This window comes from Nelumbo lutea, chromosome 1 (assembly GCF_056320005.1).
Source record: "Nelumbo lutea isolate HS-2025 chromosome 1, American lotus-T2T, whole genome shotgun sequence".
Classification (NCBI taxonomy): Eukaryota; Viridiplantae; Streptophyta; class Magnoliopsida; order Proteales; family Nelumbonaceae; genus Nelumbo; species Nelumbo lutea.
The window spans coordinates 65384729-65397088 of record NC_142684.1 but is presented as its reverse complement, the minus strand read 5'-3'; positions in this window follow the sequence as shown (position 1 = coordinate 65397088).

Below are 12360 nucleotides of genomic sequence, written 5' to 3'. Positions count from 1 at the left end.
AAACCCTAACAAGTGCATCTTCGGTGTCACCTTGGGTAAATTCCTGGGTTACATCGTTAACCAATGTGGTATCGAGGCCAACTCTGACAAAATCAAGGCCATCTTAGATATGAGACCACCCCGTAAATTGAAGGAGGTTCAGAGGTTGAATGGTCGTATAGCCACTTCATGTCTAAATCGGCAGATCGCTGCCTGCCTTTCTTCAAGGCAATTAAAAAGAGCAAAGACTTCGAATGGACCGAAGAGTGCCAGCTCACCTTCAACGAGCTCAAAAGGTATCTGACCAGTATCCCGCTTTTAACCCAACCCGAGGAGGGAGATATTTTGAAGTTGTACCTCTCTGCGAGTGATGAGGTAGTCAGCTCAATACTGATAAAAGAAGTAGATCGGGTTCAACAACCCATCTACTATGTCAGCAAAGTTTTGCAGGACGCAAAGACAAGATACCCAGAGATCGAAAAGCGGGCGTACGCGCTGGTCACTGCAGCTCGAAAGCTTTGACCGTACTTCCAAGCCTATACTGTCATCATCCTCACCAGTAGACCACTAAGGCAAGTCTTACTCAAGCCCGAGGTCTCTCGTAGATTGATAAAGTGGGCCATTGAACTCAGCAAGTACGACATCCAGTATGAGCCTCAAACAGCAATCAATGCCCAAGCTTTAGCTGATTTTGTTGCAGAATGTACCTTCAACACTGCAGTTCCTAAATCGGTCGAGCCTGAGCACAGAGGAGAAGCTTCAACCAGTGCGGCACCTCCCCCAGTCAAAGTAATGCCAATCTGGGATGAGGAGCTCTGGATCCTCCATGTAGATGGCTCGTCAAATCAGCAAGGCAGTGGAGCAGGTATCATTCTGTATGGGCCAAGTGGGGTGAAGCTGGAATATGCGCTTCGCTTCGAGTTCATCGCGTTCAATAATGAGGTGGAGTACAAGGTTTTGATAGCCAGGCTTGCCCTAGCGAACAAAGTAAGAGCCAAGCACATCGTCATTTGCAGCGACTCCCAGCTCGTGGTCAACCAAGTCACTAGCGCGTATGAAGCTCGTGAGCCAACCATGGTCGCCTACTTAGCCAAAGTCAGAGAAGCTCTGCTCAATTTTCTGTCGTACTTCATCAGGAAGATCCTGAGGTCCAAGAATGCTAAGGCGATGTCTTGTCCCGGTTAGCCAGCACAAGCGACAATACCATGAGGACTGTGTACATAGAGAACCTGCTTCGACCTAGCATTCTCGGGGGGGGGGGCAAAGATGGTCGCTCCTGTTGCACAAACATAGCCGAGCTGGATTGACCCACTTGCGAGCTACCTGCTCCACGGGACCCTCCCTTCAAATCGTAACACAACTAGAAGGGTAGAGTGACAAGCAACCAAATACGTCATAATAGACGGACGGCTGTACCGAAGATCTTACATGCTCCCCTACCTGCACTGTTTGCGACCCTTAGAAGCCGAGCTTGTTCTCTGTGACACTCATGAAGGTCTGTGTGGCAGACACTTGGGGGGCAGGGCTCTTGCCCAGAAAGCGCTATGATAGGATTACTACTGGCCAACGGTGAAGATAGATGCGCTTGAACTCATCAAGAGATGCGACAAATGTCAAAGGCACACCAACGCCTACCACCAGCCCGCTGCTGACCTAAAGTACCTCACCAGCCCATGGCCCTTCACGTAGTGGGGAATCAACATCCTTGGACCATTCCCGCCAACGATAGGACAAAGGAGATTCCTAGTGGTAGCAGTGGACTACTTCACGAAGTGGGTGGAAGCCGAACCTCCTGCAATGATCACAGTACGAAGCGTGCAAAACTTCTTTTGGAGGAGCATAGTGTGCCGCTTTGGACTACCTTGAGTGCTTATCTCTGACAACGGCAAACAATTTGAAGACATCAAGTTTCAGAAGTGGTGCAACCAAATGGGGATACAACAGAATTTCACCTCAGTGGCACACCCCCAGGCGAATGGTCAAGCGGAAGTGACGAATAGAGCCATCCTCCATGGATTGAAAGTACGCCTAGCCCAAGCTAAAGGACTATGGGTAGACGAGTTGCCTAGTGTACTGTGGGCTTATCAAACTACTGTGAAGATCACCATGGGTGAAACCCCCTTTAACCTCACCAACGGCACGGAGGTAGTAATCCCAGTCGAGATCGAGGTACCCACGCTACGCCTGGAGGTATACGACGAAGAGGTAAATGAGGATGAGCTACGCACCAACCTCGACCTAGTTGAAGAGGTACGGGGCCTCGCATACATCCGGACCGTGGCCTATCAATTGAGAGTAGCTCGGTACTACAATGCCAAAGTCAAAAAGCGGAACTTCCGCATTGGAGACCTGGTGCTTCGTAAAATCAAGGTGCTTGAGCCCGGTGTTGGTAAGCTCAGACCGAATTGGGAAGGACCCTATTGAGTAAAGCGGGTACTCGGGGAAGGTACGTACGAGCTCAAAACCTTAGAAGGGAAACAGGTGCCTCGGGCATGGAACGTCAGCAACCTAAGGTGGTATTATCTATAATCGTCTAACTGGAGAGTAGACTGTAAGTCACACCCAAAAGTCTAAGGAATAAAAGTGTCGAGCTAGTAAAAGACCTCGGCATTGTATAAGCCCTAATCACCTCTTCGGCATGGGCAAGATCAAGAAGGGTGGACAATAAGTTGCCCCCAAAGCCTAAGGGCTAGAGTATTGGGTTGACGGATTCATCACCATATAAGTCCTAGTCGCCTCCCCGGCATGGGCGAGCTAGTCCTAATCGCCTCCTTGGCATGGGCACCTAAGCCCTATTCGCCTCTTCGGCGTAGGCAAAATATCTCTAAATGCCTAAGGCATAGACGGTTTGGGTGTAAGCCCTACGATGTCTAGCCCACTTCGGCATATAGTAACAGGTTAGACCCGATAGGGACAACTGACATACAAATGAGTAACACGTGCACGAGTTATTCCTACTAGTAGTCTGGGCAGACAGTTCGGGGTAATCTACACTTAGAAAATTCTTACGGTTGGTTATCCTTACTTATTGTCCAGCTCGGTAGTTCGGCAATTTGGGTAACCTATACATTTGCTGCCCGGATTGGAGGTTACTCACACTTAGAATATTCTTACACTGAGATTAGACAAAAAGATGTATTTCATTAACAAAATGATTGTAAGTACAGAGAATTTTCTAAATGACCCGAGCTCAATGATCTCTTGGTATACACACAAGATTCAGAGAGAAATAGAAAAGAGGGAAAAACTCTCAAGCGGGAGGATGGCCAGCCACGTCTGAAGGGTCCAGTAGTTCAACTCGTCATCACTTTCCTCCTCTCACGAGTCAGGATTCTCGTTCGCTGCATCTGCCACCTCCGGAGCCAAGCCCATCGTTGTGATGGCACCGAGGTCAAGACCAGGGAACTTCTGCCGGACTAGATATTTGAAGAGCTTGAACCTAGAGCACTGGAGCTTGAACCGTACTCGACCTGAAGAGTGTGGAATTTCGAGGACTCCTTGAAGCATTCAATGGCGTTAGTTCTCTCTTCTGACTATGCCTCCTTGATGGCGGTATCGAAGATTTGAGCTGGCTCTTGGACCAGTGCTTCGAGATTTTTGATTTCCCGTTGAAGTTGCGCCTTCTCCTCGGTCATTTTCGCGGTCAGCTCCTCTTCCTTCGCGGCCATCGTAGAAATTTGCTCCTTGAGCCTAGCATTCCCCTCGGTCAGTGAAGAGATTTGCCCCTCCTGGTCCGGAATCAACTGCTTTTGGCTCTCTCTTCCCTTCTTCGCCTGAAGCACCTCACCTCGGGCCAAGTCCAGCTTGCGATGGAGCTTCCGAGTCTCCGCCTTAGCGTGAAGGGCGGAGTTCACCTATCAAAAGAAAATTGAGGTAACAACAAAAAGGGGGGGGGGGGGAAGAAAAAGCGGGGCCAAAGGCAGAATTCTTACCACCATACAGTGAGTAGAGGCTAATCCCAGAAGCCGTCTCGGAAGCATCTCAGACCACCGTGCGACCTCGCTCGGGAAGATCGCATCCCGACTCTTCTGCACCACAAGCACGTGGTTCATAATGCTCTCCTCCTTAGTAATAGGAACGAGCTCTGGCTCGACAGCAGGCTCCTTTGAAACTGGCGCAGGTGTATCCTCTGACTCCTGAGGATGAGCCTCCTCCTCGCCGCCCTCCATTGCCTCCACCTCGGGGTCCGCAGGTTGGGCTTCCTCCATTGGGAGCTCGGTGGAGATCAGCTCAGCGACCTGGGCTTCGGTTGCCCTAGATGTCAAAGTCTCCTCCCGACGGGGTCTCTTCGCCACCTTTCGCTTTTTCCCTTTTCGGGAGCTCATTAAAAGGCTTCTCGCATCAACTTTTGGCATCATAGCTGCAAAAAACTGACGGTTAGTCCAAAAGCTTAAAAGGGGCTATGAGCAAGTATCTGAAAGGAAACCTACTAGGAGGGCTCAAACCAGCTCGCACCAGTGCCTCCTCGGCCAAGAAGCTCTTCATCTCGAGGCCGAGGTCCCTCCAGGAGTTAATCACCGCCCTAGTCTCCGCGTTCAAGATCACCCTAGGGTCCTGAGTAGCCACCCTCCAGTGGGTCGGGAAGGACCACCCTTCTGGGTTACGGGTGATGAAGTACTCGTCTTTTCCAAGCCGGAACCTTGTTCGAGCAACCGGACAGGATTTTAAATCCAGGTCTGGGGGAGATGTAATAGCTCTGTTGTACGTCCTCGCATAGACAGGCTGAGTTGCGCTTGATCACGTAGATTGAGCTAAAGACATCAAGGGGTAAGGGTCGGTTATAGGTGTGGAACAAAGAGATGGTACCAATTATGTTGCGAATGGAGTTCGGATGAAACTGGTCAATAGTGATGTTGTAGAACTTAACGACTGCTATTAAAAAGGGGTGAAGAGGGAAGCGCAGCTCTGCCGCGAGCTACTCCTCAAAAACAGCGAGCTCGTTGTGGTCATATTCCCAGGGGTACTGACCTAGTGGAAGACTGAAGGCCAAGCTATTAGGAAAACAATAGCGAGACACTAAGTACAACAACCTATCTGAGGACAGTTTAGAAGGCCCGAAGACATCAGGCTTCTGACCTCGGTAAGAAGTTGGAGCCCTTGACCTGGAGGATGGACCCTCTTCCTAGACTTCGGTCTCCCCGAGCCGAGATGGCTCAACTTCAGGGTCAGAGGTTCCCTCTATAGACTGGTGAGGGGAGGCACCCTGCCGTGGGCTGACTTTCCCGGCAAGAACAACGGCACCCTCCACCTCGCTAGTGTTATCTACAAGCCTATCTACACTAGAACTTGACATGATTGAAAATAAGAAAGAGTTAGAGAACAATGATTCACCGGAAAGAAAAGATGGAGTGGAAAAAAGAAAGAAGACCGAGCTGGAAAGCTTCGACGCAACTTCGAGAGAGCTCAATCACACAATTCACAGCGAGAAGAATGAGTCGCGGGCCCTCCTATTTATAGCCGCTATGTCCGAAAACTAACGGTGGAGATTAAAGCAATCCGACTCCTAGGAAAACCGGCTATGCGACCCCCGAGAGTAAATTTGGTTTAGCGCATTTTTTGACATCAGCAGAATCTATAATTCGTGTGATGTCCGCGCGTAAACCAAATGCGATTTGCGTTTTCCTGGTTGAGCCGGATGGCCGAACAAGTCCAACCCATGAGTCATCTAACTAGCTGCCCAGGCCAAATCCACTTGGCTCATCATGAACTCCCCGCACCAGGTCGGGACACCCGGCCCGGGGAGTGGGGGGCAATTGATGTAGGGTGATTTGGCTCAACCTGATAATAGAGGGACACGTGGACATGACTTAGCTGACAGAACGATAGCTCATCCCGACGTACCCAAGTCTGGGACGGACCCAACTCGGATACCGAACTGCTTTGGGGGATCACGCCTTATAATAGTTGGCCTTATCTTCTCCGACCGATTCGGACGGTAGTGATATGCCTTATCGGTTGGCGCCGTTATCTCCTATTAATTTGGTAACGGGCCTCATCACGGCAAGAATCCCGGAACCACTCCGAGAAACCCGTGAGGACTCCAGTATATAAGGATCCCAACCCTTTGGGGCAGAGATACGTGCACAATCCCTGCTTACTAGCTCTCTTGCTTTCTAAATTATATTCAGCTTGCACACTACTGACTTAAGCATCGCAGCGACCTCGCCGGGTAAGCACCCTCGGGTTCTCTGATTCTTCCAGTGCAGATCCGCCAAGTCCATCATCTACTTGAAGCCACCTCATCTCTAGCTAGGAGCAGCCAGATTGCGATGCATCAGTATGTATTTAAGAATTAAGATTAAATAAGCTAAAAATAAAATTCTGATTTGTGAGTTCTAGCCTTTATGTGTTCTATCAAAAACAGAGGAAGAGGAGAAGAAGTTACTTGTAACTTTAAGGCTGTAACCGGAGGTGAACGCTTGAACTTGAAGGCCCTGAACAAACAGTATGTCTTGACTCTTGAAGTCTTAAAAGTTTTCTGGACTGAAAGTATTGAGTGTTGGTTCTATAACTCTCTATTTCTCTTAAATTGAAACTTAGTCTTACTCGGAAATTAGAATAAAAAGAGCCAGGAGGACTAGAGAAAGATGCAAGACGGTTCTACAGAATAAAAGGAGCCAGGACCAGGAGGAGTACTGGAGGAAGATGCAAGACGCACTCTGAGACTCAGCCTCTCAGGTCTCTCACACAGAGGCAGAGCAGATGCAAGCGGCAGCCGCGGCACTCGGCAGTTCACAGGACAGGAGGATTGATCGATTGACCGAAACCCAAAATATAAAATAATCGAATGACAAAACCGAATTCGATTGAAAAACCGATTAAACCAAAACCGAAATTTCACCAACTCAATTTGAAACTGATGAACGAAAGGCTCTAACGGCATATGGACGCCAAAACTTTATAAAAACAATTAACGCAAGCCATCAATCCTTTCGGCTGTTTCACTTCACTTACCGACATCAATAGCGTGAAATTCATTCTGCCATCTTGCCGTTGATACCCTGCCATCAATAGCGTGAAATCAATTCTTGATTTCATTTCTCATTGCGGGGGTGATTACAACCTTTCTCTCAGTTGAGGGAAATGCTCCTAAAAATTTGGTTTGTACAATACATTCTTATTTGCTAATCATTTTGTTTAACCTGTATAAAAATTCTTACTCATCTAAATCCTAAACAGATAAAACAGAGCAGTAGAATCCTAAAGATGAAAAGTCCTTCAGTTTTTGGATCATTCAATCAGTTATAAGCCTGATATGTTGCTGGTCCAGATTCACAATATCAAAGATATTTACTAGGAATTCCAGTCTTACGTGCACATTCTTTCCTCTAGAGATGCTAAGTCTGACGTTAGGATTCCAACAGTCCAATCATCAAAATAAAGCCAATAGAACAGTGCATCCAGGAGGGTCAACGGCAAGATGGCAGCGGTGATGGAGGGTTGCAGGGTCGACGACGGGAAGCGGCTCAATTGCACCTCAATGGCAAATGCTAAATTGCAGGTATAAACGGCAAGATGGCAGCGGTGAATGGGTTTCACACCATTGATGTCGGTGAGGGTGAAGTGAAGGAGCGGTGGTATGGATGGAGGGGAGAAAGGATTGATGGTGTTCATCTACCATTTGGCATCCATCGTCCTTTATGATTTAACTAATTGAGCAACTATACTCATTTAAAAATTGACTAACCCTATCCATACTGTTTCTAATAACTCGTCAATATTCCGTCAAAACTCATTCACACTTGATATATATTTTTTAAAACCCAAGCTTACCCTCACCTTTCTCCCCTTCTCTCTCTCCCCTTCTTTTTCCTGTTGGGTTCAGGCATACTTACAACGTGGGAGTGACTTGTCAATGAGTTTAAGCTAATAAAGCCTTTTTTTTCTCCTGCTTTTGCTATAACACGCAATGGATCGGTTCACAGACTCTCTAGTTGTTTTCGGAGGCGTAGTCCCTTCCCAGCTTCCCTCCTTTTGGTTTCTAAGGGTTTGTTCGGAGATTGGTAAATGGTGGATGGTGGACACCCAAATCCAAATGACATCTAAGCATTCCAACCCATTTCTCTGATTTCTCCATTTTTTTCTCTCCTCTTTACCTGAGCTGTCTTCGTATGGGGGAGGGGATATGAGAGCGACCTCCATGGCGTATCCGTCTTTCGGCTTATAGGGCTTTGAGATTCTTTCGATTTTTCCCCCTTCTTTTGGAGATGCTTCAGGTGGAATAACTATAATTTCTTTCTAGCTTTCTCCTCTTTTTTGTTATTCTCCATCGTCGAGTTTAAATTGCAAAACAGTATTTCTTTCGGTCTTTGGTCTGTTTTTCTTGGGTGCGAGCCTTTTCATGGCCGATAGATCGCATTTGTTTTTGTAACAGTAGTGGATTTGTCTTTCTTCTAGTCCTTTTTTCCCTAGGTGCTAGAGTTACTGCAAATGTGAATCTCCATACGTGGTCTTAAAGCTTTCATTTTTTCGATAAACCCTTTTTTTCTGCAACTTTTTCTTGTTTTAATGTGACCTGCAGTTTCCACGATGGAGCTCAGCTAGTTTTTACTCTAGCATTCGGTTATATTTTCCTAGACCTTCGAAATGAGTGAAAAAAATGATCTTCAGTTCAGATTCTTAAGAGTTTCCTTTCATTTTCTGTTAACCAAAACATAGGCGGTTACAATAACTTTGTAAATAGGCCACGTGGCCTCCCACTTGTCCAAAATCAGTTAGCCTTGTATCTATATATATATATATATATATATATATATATGTGCAGAAATAAAGTATTTTCTTTACATGGAATCAAAGCCAGATCTTCCCTGATCTGTGCTTTCATCTACCTTCTGTCTCCCCTATTTTCTTTTTTTCCTCTATATCAGAACTCACTAATGGCATCGGAGCAAGAATCAAGCGTCTTGGGTCAAAATTTGTCCATGGAAGCCAGAACGGATAGAACAAGCTTGCCATTCTATCTCCATCCACCTGATAATCCGGGATTGATTCTTATCTCTAATCTACTCACTGGTGATAATTTTCACACATAGCAACGAGCAATGAAGACCGAACTTCGAGCTAAGAACAAATACAAGTTCGTCAATGGTTCATTGCCACGACCACTGTCATCCTCACCAGAAGAAGAGATTTGGGACAAATATAATTCAATGGTCATTTCTTGGATCCTAAACTCAGTAGCAAAGGAAATCCACCACAGCATAGCCTTCATTGAATTTGTAGCAGAAATCTGGCATGAGTTGCAAGAAAGGTTTGGCCAAAGTGATGTTCCACACATTTATCAACTTGAGCGAGATCTTGCCTTGCTTCAGCAAGGAGATCTCTCTGTAGCTGCATACTTTACAAGGTTGAAAATTCTCTAGGATGAGCTAGCAACACTCACCGACCTACTTGGATGTACCTGTGGTTTGAACTGTGGTGTTGTGAAATTCTTTTTTGCCAACCGGAAAAGGAGGAAGATTCATCAATTCCTCATGGGACTGAAAGATTCCTTCAACATCCTTCGCTCACAGATTCTTGGATCCGATCCCATACCACCTCTCAATCGAATCTATGCCTTAGTTATCCAGGAGGAGCGGCACAAATTAACTATTTCCTTGAGAGGATCATCGGCTCTTGATGCTATAGCTTTCCATGTTGCTTCCAAACCTCAAACTCGTACTTCTGGGCAAACAGACCTTACTATGATCACTGTAAACGCCAAGGTCACACAAAGGACAAATGTTATGAGCTCAATGTATATCCTCCTGGTTAGAACCATTGACCTCCCGGAACTGACAAGAATGCTCGTCCTCCACAAGATTGGGTCGGATCAGACAAAGCAACTTCATATATAGTGACCACTGCTCCTTCAACTTCTAGCCAAGTATCCCCTGTTATTGGATTGTCTTTGCAACAGTACAATCAATTGATTTCTCTCCTCAATAAAGATTCAACTGATATCTCAACCAATCTTTCTGGTAAAACCGTCCTTATCTCTTGTGTAGAATGGATACATGATAGTGTTGCATCCGACCACATTGTCTTTGACATGTCTCTATTCTCATATTACTTTCCTTTACCTACTCCAAAATATGTACATTTGCCCATTGGTGATACTATTTCTGTTACACACCATGGTACAATTTCCTTCACTTCTAGTCTTTCTCTTTGTGGTGTATTGCATGTTCCAGCTTTTACTTGTAATTTAATTTTAGTCGGTAAATTGACTCAAGAGTCATGTTGTGTTGTTTCTTTCTTCTCTATTCATTGCATCAAATAGGACCCAATCTCAAAGATCACGATTGAAACGGGTAAACTCCGAGACGGTCTCTACTACATTCGTTTTTCTCCTCCCACCTGAGTTCATCTTACCAGCCCAATATTATCCTATGAATTGTGGCATAGACGCCTCAGTTATGCTTCCAAGTCTCGTATATCTTTGCTACCTGAACTCTCTCCTTCACCCTCTGATGTATGTTGTGATGCTTGCCACCGTGCCAAGCAGACAAAAAGTCTGTTTCCGATTAGTCATATTCATATTACTTGTCCATTTCAGTTGATACATTGTGATATACCCGGCGATTATAAAACCCTGTCTCACACAAATGCTCATTTATTTCTCACTATAGTAGATGATTACACTAGATGTACTTGGACGTTTCTCATGAGGCATAAATCTGAAGTTTTTCATTACCTCACATTTTTTTGTGCAATGGTGGAAACACAATTGAAATACTTAATTCAATAGGTTCGATCCGACAATGGCCTAGAATTCATGTCTGGCCCCTTGCAAGACTTTTTTCAACAGAAAGGCATCATCTAGTAGCGATCTTGTGTTGATACACCACAACAAAATGGTGTTGCCAAACACAAACATCGACACCTATTAGAAGTTGCCCGTGCTCTTTGCTTTCAAGCATGCCTACCTATTTCCTTTTGGGGCGAGTGCCTTCTTACAGCAACCTATCTCATCAACATCACACCGTCACCCTTGTTGGGAGGAAAGTCTCCATATGAAAAGCTTCATCTTCGACCCCTAACTACAACTACCTCAGGGTGTTTGGCTGCTTATGTTATGCTCAAATCAGACCGGTTCCCCATGAAAAATTTGCTGCTCGTTCGACCTGATGTGTGTTCATTGGCTATCCACAAGGTCAAAAAGGGTACAAGGTGTTCAACTTCGACACCAAGCAGATATTCACATCACGGGACGTAGTTTTTTATGAATCTATTTTTCCATTTGTTGCTGCACCGACTATTGATTCAACTGAAACTGCTATAATTCCAATGCCTCAACCTGATGATGGATGTGATCTTCATTCACATAGTGATGGACACCATGTGCATGAGAGCATTGTTGAACCCATTATAGACAACAACAGTCCCATCGCATGTCAAGACACAAATAATGGGCCCGATCACAATCATGCTACTTATGGCTCCATAAATTCTCGTCCCACTTGCACATGCCACCTCCCATCACATCTACAAGACTTTGTGTGTGATCTCCCTACATCTCTCACAGCCCACCATGCGCTACTCACCCCTACATTCCATCATCCCCCCCGAACCTACAATGTATTCTCAAGCTGCCAAAAGCCCTCATTGGCAGACAGCCACGACTGATGAGCTTGTAGCATTGGGTCGTAACAATAACTGGACCCTAACAGATCTCCCTTTTGGAAAACGGGCCATAGGCTGCAAATGGGTCTATAAATTGAAGTTAAAGCCAGATGTATCCATAGATTGCTACATAGCACGTCTTGTAGCAAAGGGCTACACTCAAGTTGAAGGATTGGATTATCATGATACATTTTCTACTATTGCAAAATTGGTGACTATCCGTTGTCTACTTGCGGTTGCCGCCGCAAAGTGTTGGGAATTGCACTAGTTGGATGCCAACAACGCCGCCTTTCTACATAGAGGCCTCCATGAAGAAGTCTATATGACGCCCCTCCTGGTCTTCTTACTTATAATGATCATCGTGTTTGCAAGTTAAATAAGTCACTCTATGGCCTTAAACAGGCTTCACGGCAATGGTTCGCAAAATTCACACAAGCTCTCATCGACATTGGTTTCCAGTAGTCAGTGGCTGACTACTCCTTGTTCACATCACACCAATTCAACTCATACATTGATGTCCTTGTGTATGTGTATGACCTGATCATCACTGGGAATGATCCAGCTCGCATTGCTTCTCTTAAAAGCAGCATAAACAGTTGCTTCAAGACAAAGGACCCTAGGCCCTTACATTATTTCTTGGGCATTGAAGTCTCCAGAACTACTGATGGAATTTTCCTCAATCAACATAAATATATCATTGACATCATTACTGAAGCAGGCATGCTTGACTGTAAACCAAGCCCAAATCCTATGGAACAACAGAAGCATTTTCATGAT